Source organism: Cricetulus griseus, assembly GCF_003668045.3.
Source record: "Cricetulus griseus strain 17A/GY chromosome 1 unlocalized genomic scaffold, alternate assembly CriGri-PICRH-1.0 chr1_0, whole genome shotgun sequence".
NCBI classification, from domain to species: domain Eukaryota; kingdom Metazoa; phylum Chordata; class Mammalia; order Rodentia; family Cricetidae; genus Cricetulus; species Cricetulus griseus.
The window spans coordinates 75,319,064-75,334,938 of record NW_023276806.1 but is presented as its reverse complement, the minus strand read 5'-3'; positions in this window follow the sequence as shown (position 1 = coordinate 75,334,938).

Genomic DNA, 15,875 nt, shown 5'->3' with positions numbered 1-15,875 from the left:
ATGCACAAACTGACTTGGTGAAGCCCATCCTATATGGAGAGATACCTTGTCCAGCCTAACACAGGGGTGTGGAGGTAGAGAGGTGCCTTGGACCAAGATGACGGAACAGATTTAGTAGACTTCCTAGGGGAGGCCTTACCCTCTCCGATGAGCAGATGGGAAGTGGGTGGGGGGTGGGAGGAGAGAAGGGAAGGGGAATGGAATTGGAATGTGAAAAATAAATTGATATTTAAAAGGTATTACAGATAATTTTAAGTAATAATCTGTAATCCATTTAATCATCACAACACCCTACAAAGTAAATTCTTTTTACTGGAAAATGAGGAAACTGAGCCCTGAAAGGGTCAGACAGCTATGATGGAAATGCCCTCCAAATCCCTCTCCAAAAACAAATGTATTCTTCCAACTCTTGGCTCCCTTGAGGCTTTGGCCTCTTGAATATTGTGCTGTGTTCCTTCTATAATTTGTCCCCCATATAAACGTGTGAAATCATGGTGCAAGAAGTGGAGAGTGAGACATTAGAAACAAGTTATTTGCCAGGCAGTGCTGGTACATGCATTTGATACCAGCATGCAGGAGACAGAGGCAGGCAGATCTCTGAGTTTGAAGCCAGCCTGGTCTACAGAATGAGTTTCAGTCCAGCCAGAGTTACACAGGGGAAAGAAAGAAAGAAAGAAAGAAAGAAAGAAAGAAAGAAAGAAAGAAAGAAGGAAGGAAGGAAGGAAGGAAGGAAGGAAGGAAGGAAGGAAGGAAGGAAGGAAGGGTAAATATGAAGGAAGAAAGAGAGAGAGAGAGAGAGAGAGAGAGAGAGAGAGAGAGAGAGAGATTGAATGACACTGTCAAGTGACCCTGGTTAGAAACAGCACTGAGAGACCTGACCCCCAGTATCCTGCTATGTCATGAAGCCTCAAAGCTAAAGGAAAACATTCATATATCATAATCCCCAGGAATGGGGTCTTTAGAGTAATCATGATTTTATTGGAGCTCATTTGGCACAAAGCCCAGTTTCAGATAATCTATTTCTAAATGCAAACAAATCAATAATTTGTGGCAAAGAGTCAATAGAGAAAAAGGAAAGCAAAAATTGCCATGATAGATGTTTTTAAAAGCACTTTCAAGCAATTTCTAGTCCTCCCTGAATCCTCTAAAGCCAATATTAGAAAGGCTCCAAAACCAGAGTTCCCTGAGAGAGGCTAAATCTCAACTCTACATTGGGCATGGCTAGGATGACAATCATCTTCCCACTCCTGCAGGAAACTTGCAGGCCAGTTGAGTACTTGTGCTTATCGTTAGGATTGTTAATGTGCAGGGTCACTTACCCAGAGTGTGGAATGGAATGTTATGAGTATCAGTTGCTCTTCTGGTTGATAAAGGTGGCCAGGTGACCTCCTGTCTAGAGGACTTGGTGTGCCTTCATTTTCAGCACTGGGACTCCAGAAGTTTTGTTGACACAAGTTATATGAATGCCAGAGGCAGTGGGCCACAGAGAAACTCATCCACTTAGAGAGCGAACCTCACAGCCGATCTCTCCAGTGCTACGAATTCCAGGTGAGGAGTTAGACAATGAATTTATGTACAAGATGCATCTGAGCCACAGAATAATTCTAGAGCCCTTCCTCTCCTCAAGAAAGACCTGATTCCAGCACCAAACCGAGATCAAGGCTAAAAATTGTATGAAGCCTCATGTTCTACATAGGAGGAAAATATTGCTAAGACCAAACAGATGCCCCATGGGTTGCTCTTTCTCTTTTTAGATTGTGTGTGTGTGTGTGTGTGTGTGTGTGTGTGTGTGTGTGTGTGTGTGTTTATGTGTGTGTATGTGAAAGTCAAAGGACAACCTAACTTGCATGAGTCAAGTTCTCTACCATGTGGGCTCCAGGGATTAAACTCAAGTCATGAAGCTTGGTGGAAAATGCCTCTACAACTGAGCCATCTCACTAGCCCTCTTCTTTTCTTTTCTTATTTCTTGATATGATGGGTAATAAAATAGAGTGATTTTGGAAAAAAATGATAGCCAATGACATTATTTCTAGAATTCTAACATGATATGAAGAATAAGGTACTTACTCCATGACTGACTTGGGATGAGTGAGTTACATCCCGGTCGTTTAATTTACATAACAATCCTATCAGATGAGTTTTGCTGTCCTCTTACAGAAAAAAAAAATAGATTAGACATTGAACATCATTCAATCAGAAAATGCCAAAGACAAGACTCAGCTCGTCTCTCACAATAAATGTTTCTTCCATGTTTCTTGTCTTATTAAGGACAAAGAGAGTCTCTCTTTTACTTAGGTTGAAAGTGAGGTGTTGGTATGCTCCATGTCACTCCCTGCCAGGTAATGCAGGACCAGAGCATGAGCTAATCTACAGTCCTCCTGCTGATGTTGGCAGTCAAAAGATGATTCTTTTCAAGCCATGACCTCCAGGTTCCTAGTGCACTGCACTGGAAGCTGAAGCTATACAGCATGATCCTGAATTACAACTAGCAGAAACTGACTCAGGGTAACTAGAAAAGAAAATCAACAACAACAGAACAAATGATCATAAAGGTAACTGGCTATCAGAGAATTAGCAAGAGGGCTGAGAACTAGTCTGTGGTGTGGTGCGAATCATGGCTCACCGAGAACTGAGACAGCAAGCACAATACACTTGTCATCTTAGTCTGCAAAGGCACCAGCATGAAACAATGAACATTTATCTCCTGTCCAAGACTAAGTTCAGGGACATCTGATGTATCCTGCTTGGGTCGTATACCTGCCACTTGATTATAGGACAACAGAGACATAGTAGATGAACCTCTTCAAGTTGCAAGGAGCAAGGGGACCTTCTTAGAAATCTGTCACTTATTTCCTGAAGGAATATGGGTACTCTGAGGAAATCGGAAACCATACAAAAAGGAGAAAGAATAACTATAACACAAGACATGACACAGAGAGTGAAGAGAATCCATGAGTGAAACAAAATATAACATAACTCTGGTTATGGAACATTCTGGAAATCATGGAATTGGATAAATTGGATAAGTATTGAATCATAGAGACTATGGCCATTAGGGACTTGAATGAAATCACAATTTTTAAAAGACAGAAAGGAGATGGTAATCCTGGCAAAGAATATGATTCTCGGGCATCAGGAAAACATCTTCCTCTCAGAGCTCTGCTCTCAAGAGAAAAGTCACAAGAGGATGAGCTGGCAGGAGCTGGTGCTGTAAACGGGTGTCACTTTGCACTCTGTGCAGGAGGAAAGGCTGGAAGATAAACACAAATGCTTAAAAAAGAAAAGAAACACAACCTCACAGGGTAGCCAGTCTCCCAAAAGGAGCGACCTTGCTGGTAAAGGAAAGAGAAGAGTAATACAAACATTGAAAGAAAAATGTCAAGAAGAGTCAGGGCAGACACTCTGAATCAAAGAACTCTCTTCAAAGTGGGACATTTCTGAAAAAAAAAAAATGTCCTCATGGGTCAGTCTTGTAAAAGCTTTCTACAATATGACCCTAAGACAAAAGGTTAAGTAATTCTCACTTAATGGATCTAGGGACGGTCTAAACGTGGAGATTGTTTTTAAGCCCCCAGGTGAATAGCATTCAGTGAAGGCCAATATGTCATAGAAGACTCGATTTTTATCACACAGCACACCAGTCCTCAGAGAGAGAGAGAGAGTGAGAGAGAGAGAGAGAGAGAGAGAGAGAGAGAGAGAGAGAGAGCACCAATCCTCAGGAAGAAAGCACACCAGTACTCAGAGAGAGGGGAAACACATGAAGGTGATACATTTGGAAAATGTCTATTTCATAAGGTGAACTACTTAGTAGATTTAATACCACACAAAAGATTTGTCTAGATAATGGTGGATTTTGACACGCCTTTCTGTTAGAAAGTAATGGAAAAGAGACACAAGTCAGTGCTGCAGAACTGGAGGAGCTGGCAACTCTTGGTGCTATTGTTTCTCTTCTGTTCCCCAAGAGTCTACAGGACTGCTCTGGTACCCGTGTGGACTGCAAATAATAACTTAACAGCTCGTCACACAAAAGCAGTTTCTGAAGTGAAAAAGGCAGAATGCAAGTAGATAGAGGAGGGACATATGCACCACAGAGGAGAAATGGTGACAGTGAAGCAATCTCCTCAGAGCCAATCCTAACCAGAAGCCATGTGTGATGGCACACACCTGAGCTTGAGGCAGGAGAATAGTGAGTTCAAAGCCAGGATGGGTCACATCAGTTAAGTTCAGCTTCATGCCTGTAAAATACAGACAGTTGACCTTTGCTGCCCTGGACTTTCCATGTCACCCAAAGGGAACATGAACTTGGACCTTATACCTCAAGGATGTGCCCAAGATAAGGACAAATACTTTACTCAAGAAGTATTTGCAGAGTATCAGCTGTGAACTAGGTACTAGAGGGCCCTCAGAGAATTCAGACTGAAGGAGAATTCAGACTGAAGAAACTGTTTATAGCTGTACAAGTATGTACAAGTATGTACAGGTTTGGTGGGAGAGAGAAAACAGAATAAAACACCAAAACAAACAAACCAACCTGTTAAAGGATTAATTCAAAAAGTAAGGAAAAAGTAAAAAGAGATGCTGGGTGGTGAGGGTGCACACCTTTAATCCCAGCACTCGGGAGGCAGAGGCAGGTGGATCTCTGTGAGTTCGAGGCCAGCCTGGTCTGCAGAGTGAGTTCCAGGTCAGCCAAGGCTATAGAGAAACCCTGTCTTGAAAAACCAAACAAAAAAAGTGAGGACAGGAGAGAGGAAGAAAAGTGAGTGAAGGGGAGGGGAGAAAGGGGATCAAAGAAATGGAGATAAAGTGGGATAGTCTGGTAACCCCTGACCTAGGGAATCAACAAGAAAGGGAACCCATTTGAAAATAATGTGGCATGATACATGAAAGAGAATCACCTCTGGGAAAAGCTTCAGCACTGGCCAGGAAGAACTGAATGTGTCTGACTAATGAACCTGGACTCTAGGCACTGCCCACCTTACCTAGCAGGGAAATGGCATGGGCAGAGCTCTGCTTCAGGTTTTCAGTGACAAGGGAGTCCAAGCAGGAGATTCCTCAGAGGTGAGAAAGGCCTCAAGTGTGAGCAGCAGCCTGCACCTGAGAGTATATGCCATTGCCCACTCAGATCCTTAGCCTTCACCCAACAATCTTGGATAGAAAGCTGAAGACCAGTAATGGCCTCTCTTCTCCTGAGAGGCAACTTATTAGTGATTTATTAATAATGTTCATTATCATCATTCTCTAAGGAACTCTCTAAGTCTGACAGCTATGTATGTGGAGCATGATTTTACTGAATGTGATGCACCATCTGGAGTCTATTTGAAATCCATGAGAGGATGATGCAGGCCTGCACAAATCCTTTGATGTCATGTTAGTGCTTCTTGTCACTGTGACAAAATGCCTGACAGAAAAACAGCTTAAAATGAGGACAGTTTATTTGAGATCATAGTTTCAGATATCTCAGTCTGTTGTCATGGGTCCACTACTGAGGGGCTGAGGTACCACAGAGCGTCACCATGGCAGAAGCATGTGACAGAAACATATTCATATCATGGTGGTCAGGAAACAGAGAAAAGCAGAGTGACCCAGAAAAAATGCAGCCCCTAATTACATACCCCTAAGTACATTCTCCCTCCAGCTAGACTCCCCTTGCTGATGCTTCCACAGCCTCCAAAGTACCACCACAAGCTAGGGTCAAATCCTTGAACTCATGAACCTTTTGGAGGGAAGCCATATCCAAACCACAAGTCATTTTATATAAAAGGCATCTGTGCCCACAGATATTTTTGCATCTATAGAACATTCTGGAATCAGCTCCCTAAGGACACCAAGTACCATGCAAGAAACCAGCCTTTCTGTACATCAGGCTGTTGGAAATGAGGCAAGACAGAAAAGCAAGATCAGAATACTTACAACCAGAGCGGCCAAACAAAGAAGAGGTTTCAAGGCTCCCCGCTACTCATCTCTGTGGCTAGAAAATCCACAGGGTCTCTCTGGATCTTGAACTCCTGGCCTATTGAAAGAAGTGAAACAGTTGGGATTTTTCCCCAGGCTGCCACTGTGCAGTCATGTAATTTAACATGACTGCCCTAGTAGGAGCCGTACTATGTTCTTCAATAGGGAAACAATGAGACAAAAGATTTACAAGACAAGCCAGAAAGCCAATTCCTATTAGTGTTGTTAACTTTGCACAGAGCGTCTGTCCTGATATATTTCAGATTCTGTAGGAAGCTTCTGATGCACGCCGGCCATACAACACGCATTATTGACTAAAGATGGGCCTGATGCCTCCCTTTTAGAAAACATGATGCTATAGTTGCAAAATGATTTGTGATGAGAGTCCCAAAAGAGGTGCTTGGATTGGTGAGCTATATGACCGCCCTTGGACACTGGTCAAGTCCTACAGGCTCAGCTACTTTTCACTCATTCAACATATTACTTCGCACTGCAGAGTACTAGGCAGAGTAGAGAGAAGAAAATCTCTTGTGAACCAAGCTGATATGGGCTCTTCCTTCTCAGAATTTCAGTCTAGTGGAAGGAATAGGTAAGAGCACATATTCAAATTGCCAGCTATACCCTGAAGAAAAATCCCCAGAGATGCTAAGCAGTTTCTGCCTGAGTACCTGATTCACACCAGAGTAGGAAAAACTGAAAAGTCTTCTGTGAGAACTGTTTAACCTGATACCTTTGGGTGAGAAGCGAGCAAAGGCCACCATGAGAGAAATATTAGGGAAGGGGCCGACCATGTCCTTTTTTACATCTTTCTGTTAAGGGGTCAGTTAAGTCTAAGAGGAAGCCTGCCACTGCCTGGATGACCACAACCTGTAGGCTGGATAGCCCAGAGACCTAGGAGACAGAAAAAGAATCAAAGCAGTGATTCCTAATGATATTCTGCTATACTCATAAACCAGTGCCTAGCCCAATCATCATTAGAGAGGCTTCCCCTGGCAACTGATGGGAGCAGATGCAAAGACCCACCACCAAAGATTAGGTGGAGAGAGGACTAACTAGATAACTTTATCAGGTTCCTCCCCTTAGAGCCAGAGGAACCCTGAGGAAGAGGGGGGAAGAATTGTAGGAGCAAGGGGAGTGAGGACACCAGAAGAACAAGGCCCACAGAATCAACTAAGCAGGGCTCATAGGGGCTCACAGAGACTGAAGCAACGGTCACAGAGCCTGCGTGCATCTGAGTTAGGTTAGTGTGTGTGTGTGTGTGTGTGTGTGTGTGTAGAGGTGGCGCCAGCTCCCCTATACCCATACCATCAGTGTCAGCTTTCCCCCTGAGGGGTGGGGCCATCTCTCCCAAGTGGGAGCGGGGCTCTCCCATGAGGGTCAGAGCCAGCTCTCTTGCTGCAGTATCCAACAAGGGACAGGGCCAGCTATCTCAGGACCGGCAAAGGGCAGGGCTGACTTAGCATGACCTTCTGATTCCAACACACATGGTTCCCATGGTCCCCTGAAGCAACATGGGCCATAGACATCAACACAGACCTCAACTACATCAGGACCAATGACCCAAACATGGCTCTCTGCAATGGCTTGGGTTCAGATGACATCCACTCAGATCAGGATAGCTCTGGCGGTGGCATGATCCCTGAACACCAACAAGGCCACAGGTTGCAGCCCTGACCCCGGTTTCTGTGTAACCTTTGGTAGCAACACAGACCCCGGCTGTGGTGGGACCACAGACTGAGACATGGTCCTCAGAAGCATCCGGGTCTGAATGTCACCATTGCCCCAGATGGCAGTGCAGGCCACTCAGATTGGCATGACCCCAAGAGTAGCATGTGCGTCAGACACTAACATGGCCTCACACCTTGGATGACCACATGCCCTTCAATGGTAACAGGAGTCTCTGACATCAACACAGACCTTGACTACAGTAGGGCCATGGATCCAGACATGGCCCTCAGCTGCAGCTGTAGCCTGGATGTCACCATGGCATTAGGTAACAGTATAGGCCACTCAAGATCTACATGGCCCCAGCAGCAGCATGTCCGTCAGTCACTTACATGGCCTCTGGTGGCTGACCCAAGGCATCCACACAGCCCTAGGTGGCAACATGGACCATAGACTTTAACACAGACCCCAGCTACAGTAGGACCACAAACACAGACATGGCCCTCAACAGCAGCTCACACCTGGACATCACAATGGCCCAGAAAACTTTATTTTTTAAATAAATGGCTTTTCACACCACTTTTCAAGTGTCAAAATTCCCCACAAGTATATTCCCAAGATGAATAAATAATATCAACTTATTTCCATGAAGAAATAAAAGCTACCATAGCACAATTCAATAAAAAAAAATGGCTCTGTTATCAGGCAGGTCTTCTCCGGGGCCTTCAAATGAAAAAAAAAAATTGACAAATTCAGAACTGACAGAAGATGACTTTCTCAGACTGACAGCTAAGATTACTGCGAGCAACAAGGGAAGCCAGCAACCAAACACTTGCAACAGATCCATTTCTTCAGTAATAAATTGGTGCACAGATATAATATATATACCACACATTATAGTCAAGATATTCAAGTTCATGTTTCAAAATGCAACAACTGATACCTTCATTGCTTCGTTGGCAGTGCAAGAACAATAGAATACCTTGGGCCTGAAAATAGGCTCAGTGGACAAAGGCACCTGCCACCAAGACAGATGACCTGGCTTCGATCCTGACTCTCAATCACAATAGAGAAGTGACTCCTGAGAGTCATCCTCTGACCTCCACATGCCAGTCATGCACACATGGCACAGACAAGCAAACACAAAATAAAGACATGTAATTAAACTTGCTGAAAGAATATTTTAGTGGAATTAATGAGGGCCCATGTCACCCTTACTTCATGAAACACAACACCTGGGAAGGAGGTCACAAAACACAGTGAGAAACTTACAGTGTCCCATAAGCACTGGAGACAGATGTGGCCAACACAATTAAGGATGAGTTCACTCAAAGAAGTAAGAAAAAAGGAAACATTTAGGAAACAGTTCAGCCTGTAAAATGACAAATGATGAAGACTTGCCATCTGCTATTACTGAGGAAAAACTGTGACTGAAGAACTGACCAAATGTCATCAAAATTATTAGTTAGTCCTTCTCCCTCTGCCACCAGCCTGACCCCTACCAAGGGGGGAGCTCCGGAGTCTGGAAACACCCCACTCTTCCTTCCCCCTCCGCCACCAGCCTGATCTCTACAGAGACTAAAAGGAGAGGCAAGACCATCCAGAGCTGGAGACATTGAAGTTTTGGCCCACACACACCACCAGGTGACAAGAGAAGATAGAGAGACCCCATCTGCACCCACTGGAAGAAGATATGGGAGGAAGACAAAATAAGAACACAGTCAACAACAGCAAGGCCAATATTACACCACCAGAATCTAGGGACTCCACACCAGCAAGATCTGAAAAGCCCAACACAGAGGATGAAGAAGAGAGGGACCTCAAAAATTATCTTAGGAAGATGATAGAGACCTTTAAAGAGGAAACAAGAAAATCCCTTAAAGAAATAGAAGAAAAAAAAAAACAAGCAAAAAATTACATGAAATGGAGGAAAAGACAAACTAAAAAAAATTCAAGAAATAAGCAAATATCTTAAAGAATCTAAAGAAACCCAAGGAAAAACAACCAAACAAGTGAAGGAGCACACGAAACAGTTGAAGGCATGAAAGCTGAAATAGAAACAATAAAGGAAATACAGAATGAGGGGATGCTGGAAATAGAAAAGGCTGGATAAATGATCAGGAACTAAAGATGTGAGTATAACCAATAGAATTCAAGAGATGTAAGAGAGAATCTCAGTTGTTGAAGACTCTCTAGAGGATAAACAGTCATCGACCAAAGAAAATCTCAAGTCCAACAAATCCCTAACACAATATATCCAGGAAATACGGGACACCGTGAAAAGGCCGAACCTAAGAATAATAGATATAGAAGAAGGTGAATAAATAGAGCTCAAAGGTACAGAAAACATATTCAACAAAATCACAGAAGAAAACTTCCCCAACCTACAGAAGGATATGCCTATGAAAGTACAAGAAGCTTACAGAACACCAAACAGACTGGACCACAAAAAGAAGTCCCCTCAACACATAATAATGAAAACACCAAACTTACAGAATAAAGAGAAAATATTAAGAGCAGCAAAGGAAAAAGGCCAAGTAACATATAAAGGCAGACCTATCATAATCACACCCAAATTCTCAATGGAAACTTTGAAAGCAAGAAGGTCCTGGATAGATACCCTACAAACACAAAGGGAGCATGGATGCCAACCCAGATTACTGTATTCAGCAAAACTTTCAATCACTATAGACAGAGAAAACAAGATATTCCATGACAAAACCAGACTTAAACAATACATATCCACAAATCAAGCACTACAGAAAGTCCTAGAGGTAAACTTCCAACCCAACGAAGATAACTATACTCACAAAAACATAGGCAATAGATAATCCAATTTTACCAAACACAACAAGAAAGAAACAAGAGGGTGAAATCCACACAAAATGACACCAACAACAATAAATCCAAAACAAACAAGAGCCAACAATCAATGGAAATTAATATCCCTCAATGTCAATGGTCTTAACCTGCCTATAAAAAGATACAGGCTAACAGAATGGATATGAAGACAGAATCCATCTTTTTTCTGTATACAAGAAACACACCTCAACTTTAAAGACAGGCGTTACCTCAGAGTAAAGGGTTGGGAAAAGATTTTCCAATCAAATGGGCCCAAGAAGCAAGCTGATGTAGCAATCCTAATATCTAACAAATTAGACTTTAAACTAAAATCAATAAAAAGAGATGAAGGAGGTCATTTCATACTCATCACAGGAGAAATCCATCAGGATGAAGTCTCAATTCTGAACATCTATGTCCCAAATACAGAGGCACCCACATTTGTAAAAGAAACATTACTAAAGCTCAAACCACACATAAAACCACACACACTGATAGTAGGAGACTTCAACACCCCACTTTCACCACTAGACAAGACCACCAGACAGAGCCTTAACAAAAGACAAAGGAGCTAACAGAAGTTATGACCCAACTGGGTTTAACAGATATCTATAGAACATTCCATCCAAACACAAAAGAATATACCTTCTTCTCGGTGCCACATGGAACCTTCTCTAAAATTGACCACATACTTGGCAACAAAACAAACCTTCACAGATACAAAAGAATTGAAATAACCCCCTGTATCTTATCAGATCACCATGCTTTAAAGTTAGAATTCAACAGCAATACAAATTGTAGAAAACCTACAAACTCGTGGAAATTGAGTAACACCCAATTGCACCATTCCTGGGTTGAGGAAGAAATAAAAAAAAAAGAAATTAAAGACTTCCTAGAATTTAATGAGAATGTAGACACACATACCCAAACTTATGGGACACTCTGAAAGCAGTGCTAAGAGGAAAGTTCATAGCACTAAGTGCCCACATGAAGAAATTGGAGAATAGTCACACTAGAGAATTGACAAAACAACTGAAAGCTTTAGAGCAAAAAGAAGCAAACTCACCTTGGAGAAGTAGATGTCAGGAAATAATCAAACTGAGGGCTGAAATCGATAAGTAGAAACTAGGAAAACATTACAAAGAATTAATGAAACAAAGAGTTGGTTCTTTGAAAAGATCAACAAGATAGACAAACCTCTATCCAAACTAACCAAAAGGCAGAGACAGAGAGCACGCTAATTAACAAAATCAGAAATGAAAAGGGGGGTATAACAAAGACACTGAGGAAATCCAGAGAATCATCAGGTCATACTTTGAAAACCTGTACTCCACAAAATTCAAAATCCTGAAGGAAATGGACAATTTTCTGGATAGATATCACTTATCAAAATTAAGCCAAGTACAGATAAGCAGTTTAAATTGACCTATAACCCCTAATGAAATAGAAGCAGTCATCAAAACCCTCCCAACCAAAAAAAGCCCAGGGCCAGATGGCTTCACTGCAGAATTCTACCAGAAATTCAAACAAGAGCTAATACCAGTACTCCTCAAATGGTTCCACATAATAGAAGCAGAAGGGTCATTGCCAAACTCTTTTTATGAGGCTTCAATAACCTTGATACCCAAGCCACACAAAAGACACAACTAAGAAAGAGAATTACAGACCAGTATCCCTCATGAACATTGATGCAAAAATACTCAACAAAATATTGGTGAATTGAATACAAGAACACATCAGAAAAATCATCCACTATGATCAAGTAGACTTAATCCCAGGGATGCAAGAATGGTTCAACATATGAAAAATCCATCAATGTAATCCACCATATAAACAAACTGAAAAAGAAAAACCACATGATCATCTCACTAGATGCTGAAAACGCCTTTGATAAAATCCAACATCCCTTCATGATAAAGAGCTTGGAAAGAACAGGAATAACAGGAACATACCTAAACATGATAAAAGCAATATACAACAAACCAACAGCCAACATCAAACTAAATGGAGAGAAACTCAAGGAGATGACTTTAAAATCAGGAACAAGACAAGGCTGTCCACTCTCTCCATACCTCTTCAATATTGTCCTTGAATTTCTAGCTAGAACAATAAGAGAACAAAAGGAGTTCAAGGGGATACAAATTGGAAAGGAAGAAGTCAAACTTTCACTATTTGCAGAAGACATGATAGTCTACATTAGTGACCCGAAAAACTCTACCAGGGAACTCCTACAGCTGATAAACACATTCAGCAAGGTAGCAAGATACAAAATTAACTCAAAAAAATCAGTAGCCATACTATAATATACATGATAAATGCAATGAGAAAGAAATCAGAGAAATGTCACCCTTCACAATATCCACAAGCAATATAAAATATCTTGGGGTACCACTAACCAAAAAAGTGAAAGACCTGTACAGTAAGAACTTTGAGTCTTTAAAGAAAGAAATTAAAGAAGATACCAGAAAATGGAAAGATCTCCCATGCTCTTGGATAGGTAGAATCAACATAGTAAAAATGGCAATCTTGCCAAAAGTAATCTACAGATTCAATGCAATCCCCATCAAAATCCCAACACAGTTCTTCACAGACCTTGAAAGAAAAATTCTCAACTTTATATGGAAAAACAAAAAACCCATGATAGCCAAAACATATCTGTAGATTAAAGGATGTTCTGGAGGCATCACCATCCCTTATAGAGCCATAGTTCTGAAAACAGCTTGGTATCGGCACAAAAACAGATAGATAGACCAATGGAATCCAATTGAAAACCCTGATATTAACCCACACATGCATGAACACCTGATTTTTGACAAAGAAGCTAGATCTATACAATGGAAAAAAAGAAAGCATCTTCAACAAATGGTGCTGATACAACTGGATACGATTGCAGATAGATCCATATCTGTCATCATGCACAAAACTTAAGTCCAAATGGATCAAAGATCTCAACATACATCCAGCCACACTGAATCTTCTAGAAGAGAAAGTGGGAGATACCCTTGAACGAATTGGTATGAGAGACTGCGTCCTGAACATTACACCAGTAGCACAGACATTGAGATCTACAATTAATAAATGGGACCTCCTGAAACTGAGAAGCTTCTGTAAGGCAAAGGACACAGTCAGTAAGACAAAACGACAGCCCACAGAATGGGAAAAGATCTTCACCGACCCCACATCTGACAGAGGGCTGATTTCCAAAATATACAATGAACTCAAGAAGCTAGCCATCAAAACACCAAACAATGAAATTAAAAAGTGGGGTGCAGCTGGGTGTTGATGGCGCACACCTTTAATCCCAGAACTTAGGAGGCAGAGGCAGGCAGATCTCTGTGAGTTTGAGGCCAGCCTGGTCTCCAGAGCAAGTGCCAGGATAGGCTCCGAAGGAAACCCTGCCTCAAAAAAAAAAAAAAAAAAAAAAAAAAAAAAAAAAAAAGTGGGATGCAGAACTAAATAGAGAATTCTCAACAGAGGAATCTAAAATGGCTGAAAGACATTTAAGAAAGTGCTCAAAATCCTTGGCCATCAGAGAAAAGCAACTCAGATACTATCTTACACTGGCCAGAATGGCTAAAATCAAAAACTCCAGTGACAATCCATGCTGGAGAGGATGTGGAAAAAAGGAACACTCCTCCATTACTGGTGGGAGTGCAAACTTGTAAGACCACTCTGGAAATCAGTATGGCGGTTGCTCAGAAAAATGGGAATCAGTCTACCTCAAGATCCAGCAATTCCTTCTCTTGGGCATATACCCAAATAATGCACATTCATACAACAAGGACATATGTTCAACCATGTTCATAGCAGCATTGTTTGTAATAGCCAGAACCTGGAAGCAACCTAGATGCCTCTCAACTGAAGAATGGATTGAGAAAATGTGGTACATTTATACAATGGAGTACTACTCAGCAGAAAAAAAGCAATGGAATCTTGAAATTCGCAGGCAAATAGATGGAACTAGAAGAAACCATCCTGAGTGAGGTAACCCAGTCACAAAAAGACAAACATGGTATGTACTCCCTCATATATGAATTTTAGACATAGAGCAAAGGATTACCAGCCTACAATCCTCTTCACCAAAAAAACTAGGAAACAAGGACTCTAAGAGAAAAATGAATGGACCCTGGAGAGTGGGAAGGGGCAGGATCTCTTGAGCTAATTGGGAGCATGAGGGTAGGGGAGAGGGAGCAGCCAGAATGAGAGAAGGAGAAGAGGAGGCAAGAAGAGGAAATGGAGGAGCAGAAATGTTGAGTTGGGGGAAGAATAAAGGAGAACAGGATGAGAGATACCATATCAGAGGGAGCCATTATAGGTCCGAGGAGAGATCTGGCACTAGGGAGATTTCCAGAGATCTACAAGGATGACACAAACTGACAATCCAGGCAATGGTGGAGAGGATACCCTAATGCCCTTCCCCTATAATGAGACTGATGACTACTTTTTATGCCATCCTAGAGCCCTCATCCAGTGGCTGATGGAATCAGAGGCAGACACCCACAGCTATACACTGAACTGAACTCTGGAACCCAGTTGCAGAGAGGGAGGAATGAAGATCAAAGGGGTTGGTACCAGGCTGGTAAAACCCACAGAAACAGCTGGCCTGAACAAGGGGGAACACTTCGACCCCAGACTGTTGTCTGGGAGGCCAGCACAAGACTGATCCAGAACCCTGAACATGGATGTTAATGAGGAGGCCTTTGCACTCTATGGAGCCCCTGGTAGTGGATCAGTATATTTTCCTGGTGTAAGAAGGGACTTTGAGAGCCCATCCCACGTGAGGGGATGCTCTCTCGTCCTGGACACATGGGGGAGAGCCTAGGTCTGGCCCAGGATGATGTGGTGGACTTTGGGGAGCCCCTGTCGAGGACCCTACCCTGACTGGGGAGTGGAGGGGTGATGGGTGGGGGGCCGGTGAGGGGTTGGGTGAAGGGGAGGAGGAGGGTGAAGGGAGAAGGGATTGACATATGAAGCAAGCTTGTTCCTAATTTGAACTAATAAAAAAATGTATTAGGTTAAGCCAGGCATGGAGAGGCATACCTATAATCCCAGCATGCAGGGTGCTGAAGCAAGAGTATCACAAGTTCCAAGCCAGCCAGGCTAAAGTATCCAGGCCCACCAAATATAATCATCATCATCATCATCATCATCATAATAATAATAATAATAATAATAATAATAATAATAATAAATCAGTTAAGTATTCATGCATCTCAAGCAAATAAGTTGGTTATTGAAGAATTAGCTTCACTACAGATAAGCACGTGAGCACACAGTATCTTACATGCTCCTTCAAATCTTCTCCAAATTAACCCTCCTTTTAAATTCCTATTGTCCAAAAAGAGCAAAATTACCCTGCAGCCTCTTCAACCCTACAACCTCACTAGTTATTATACTAAGGAAGCAATGCCACTTTT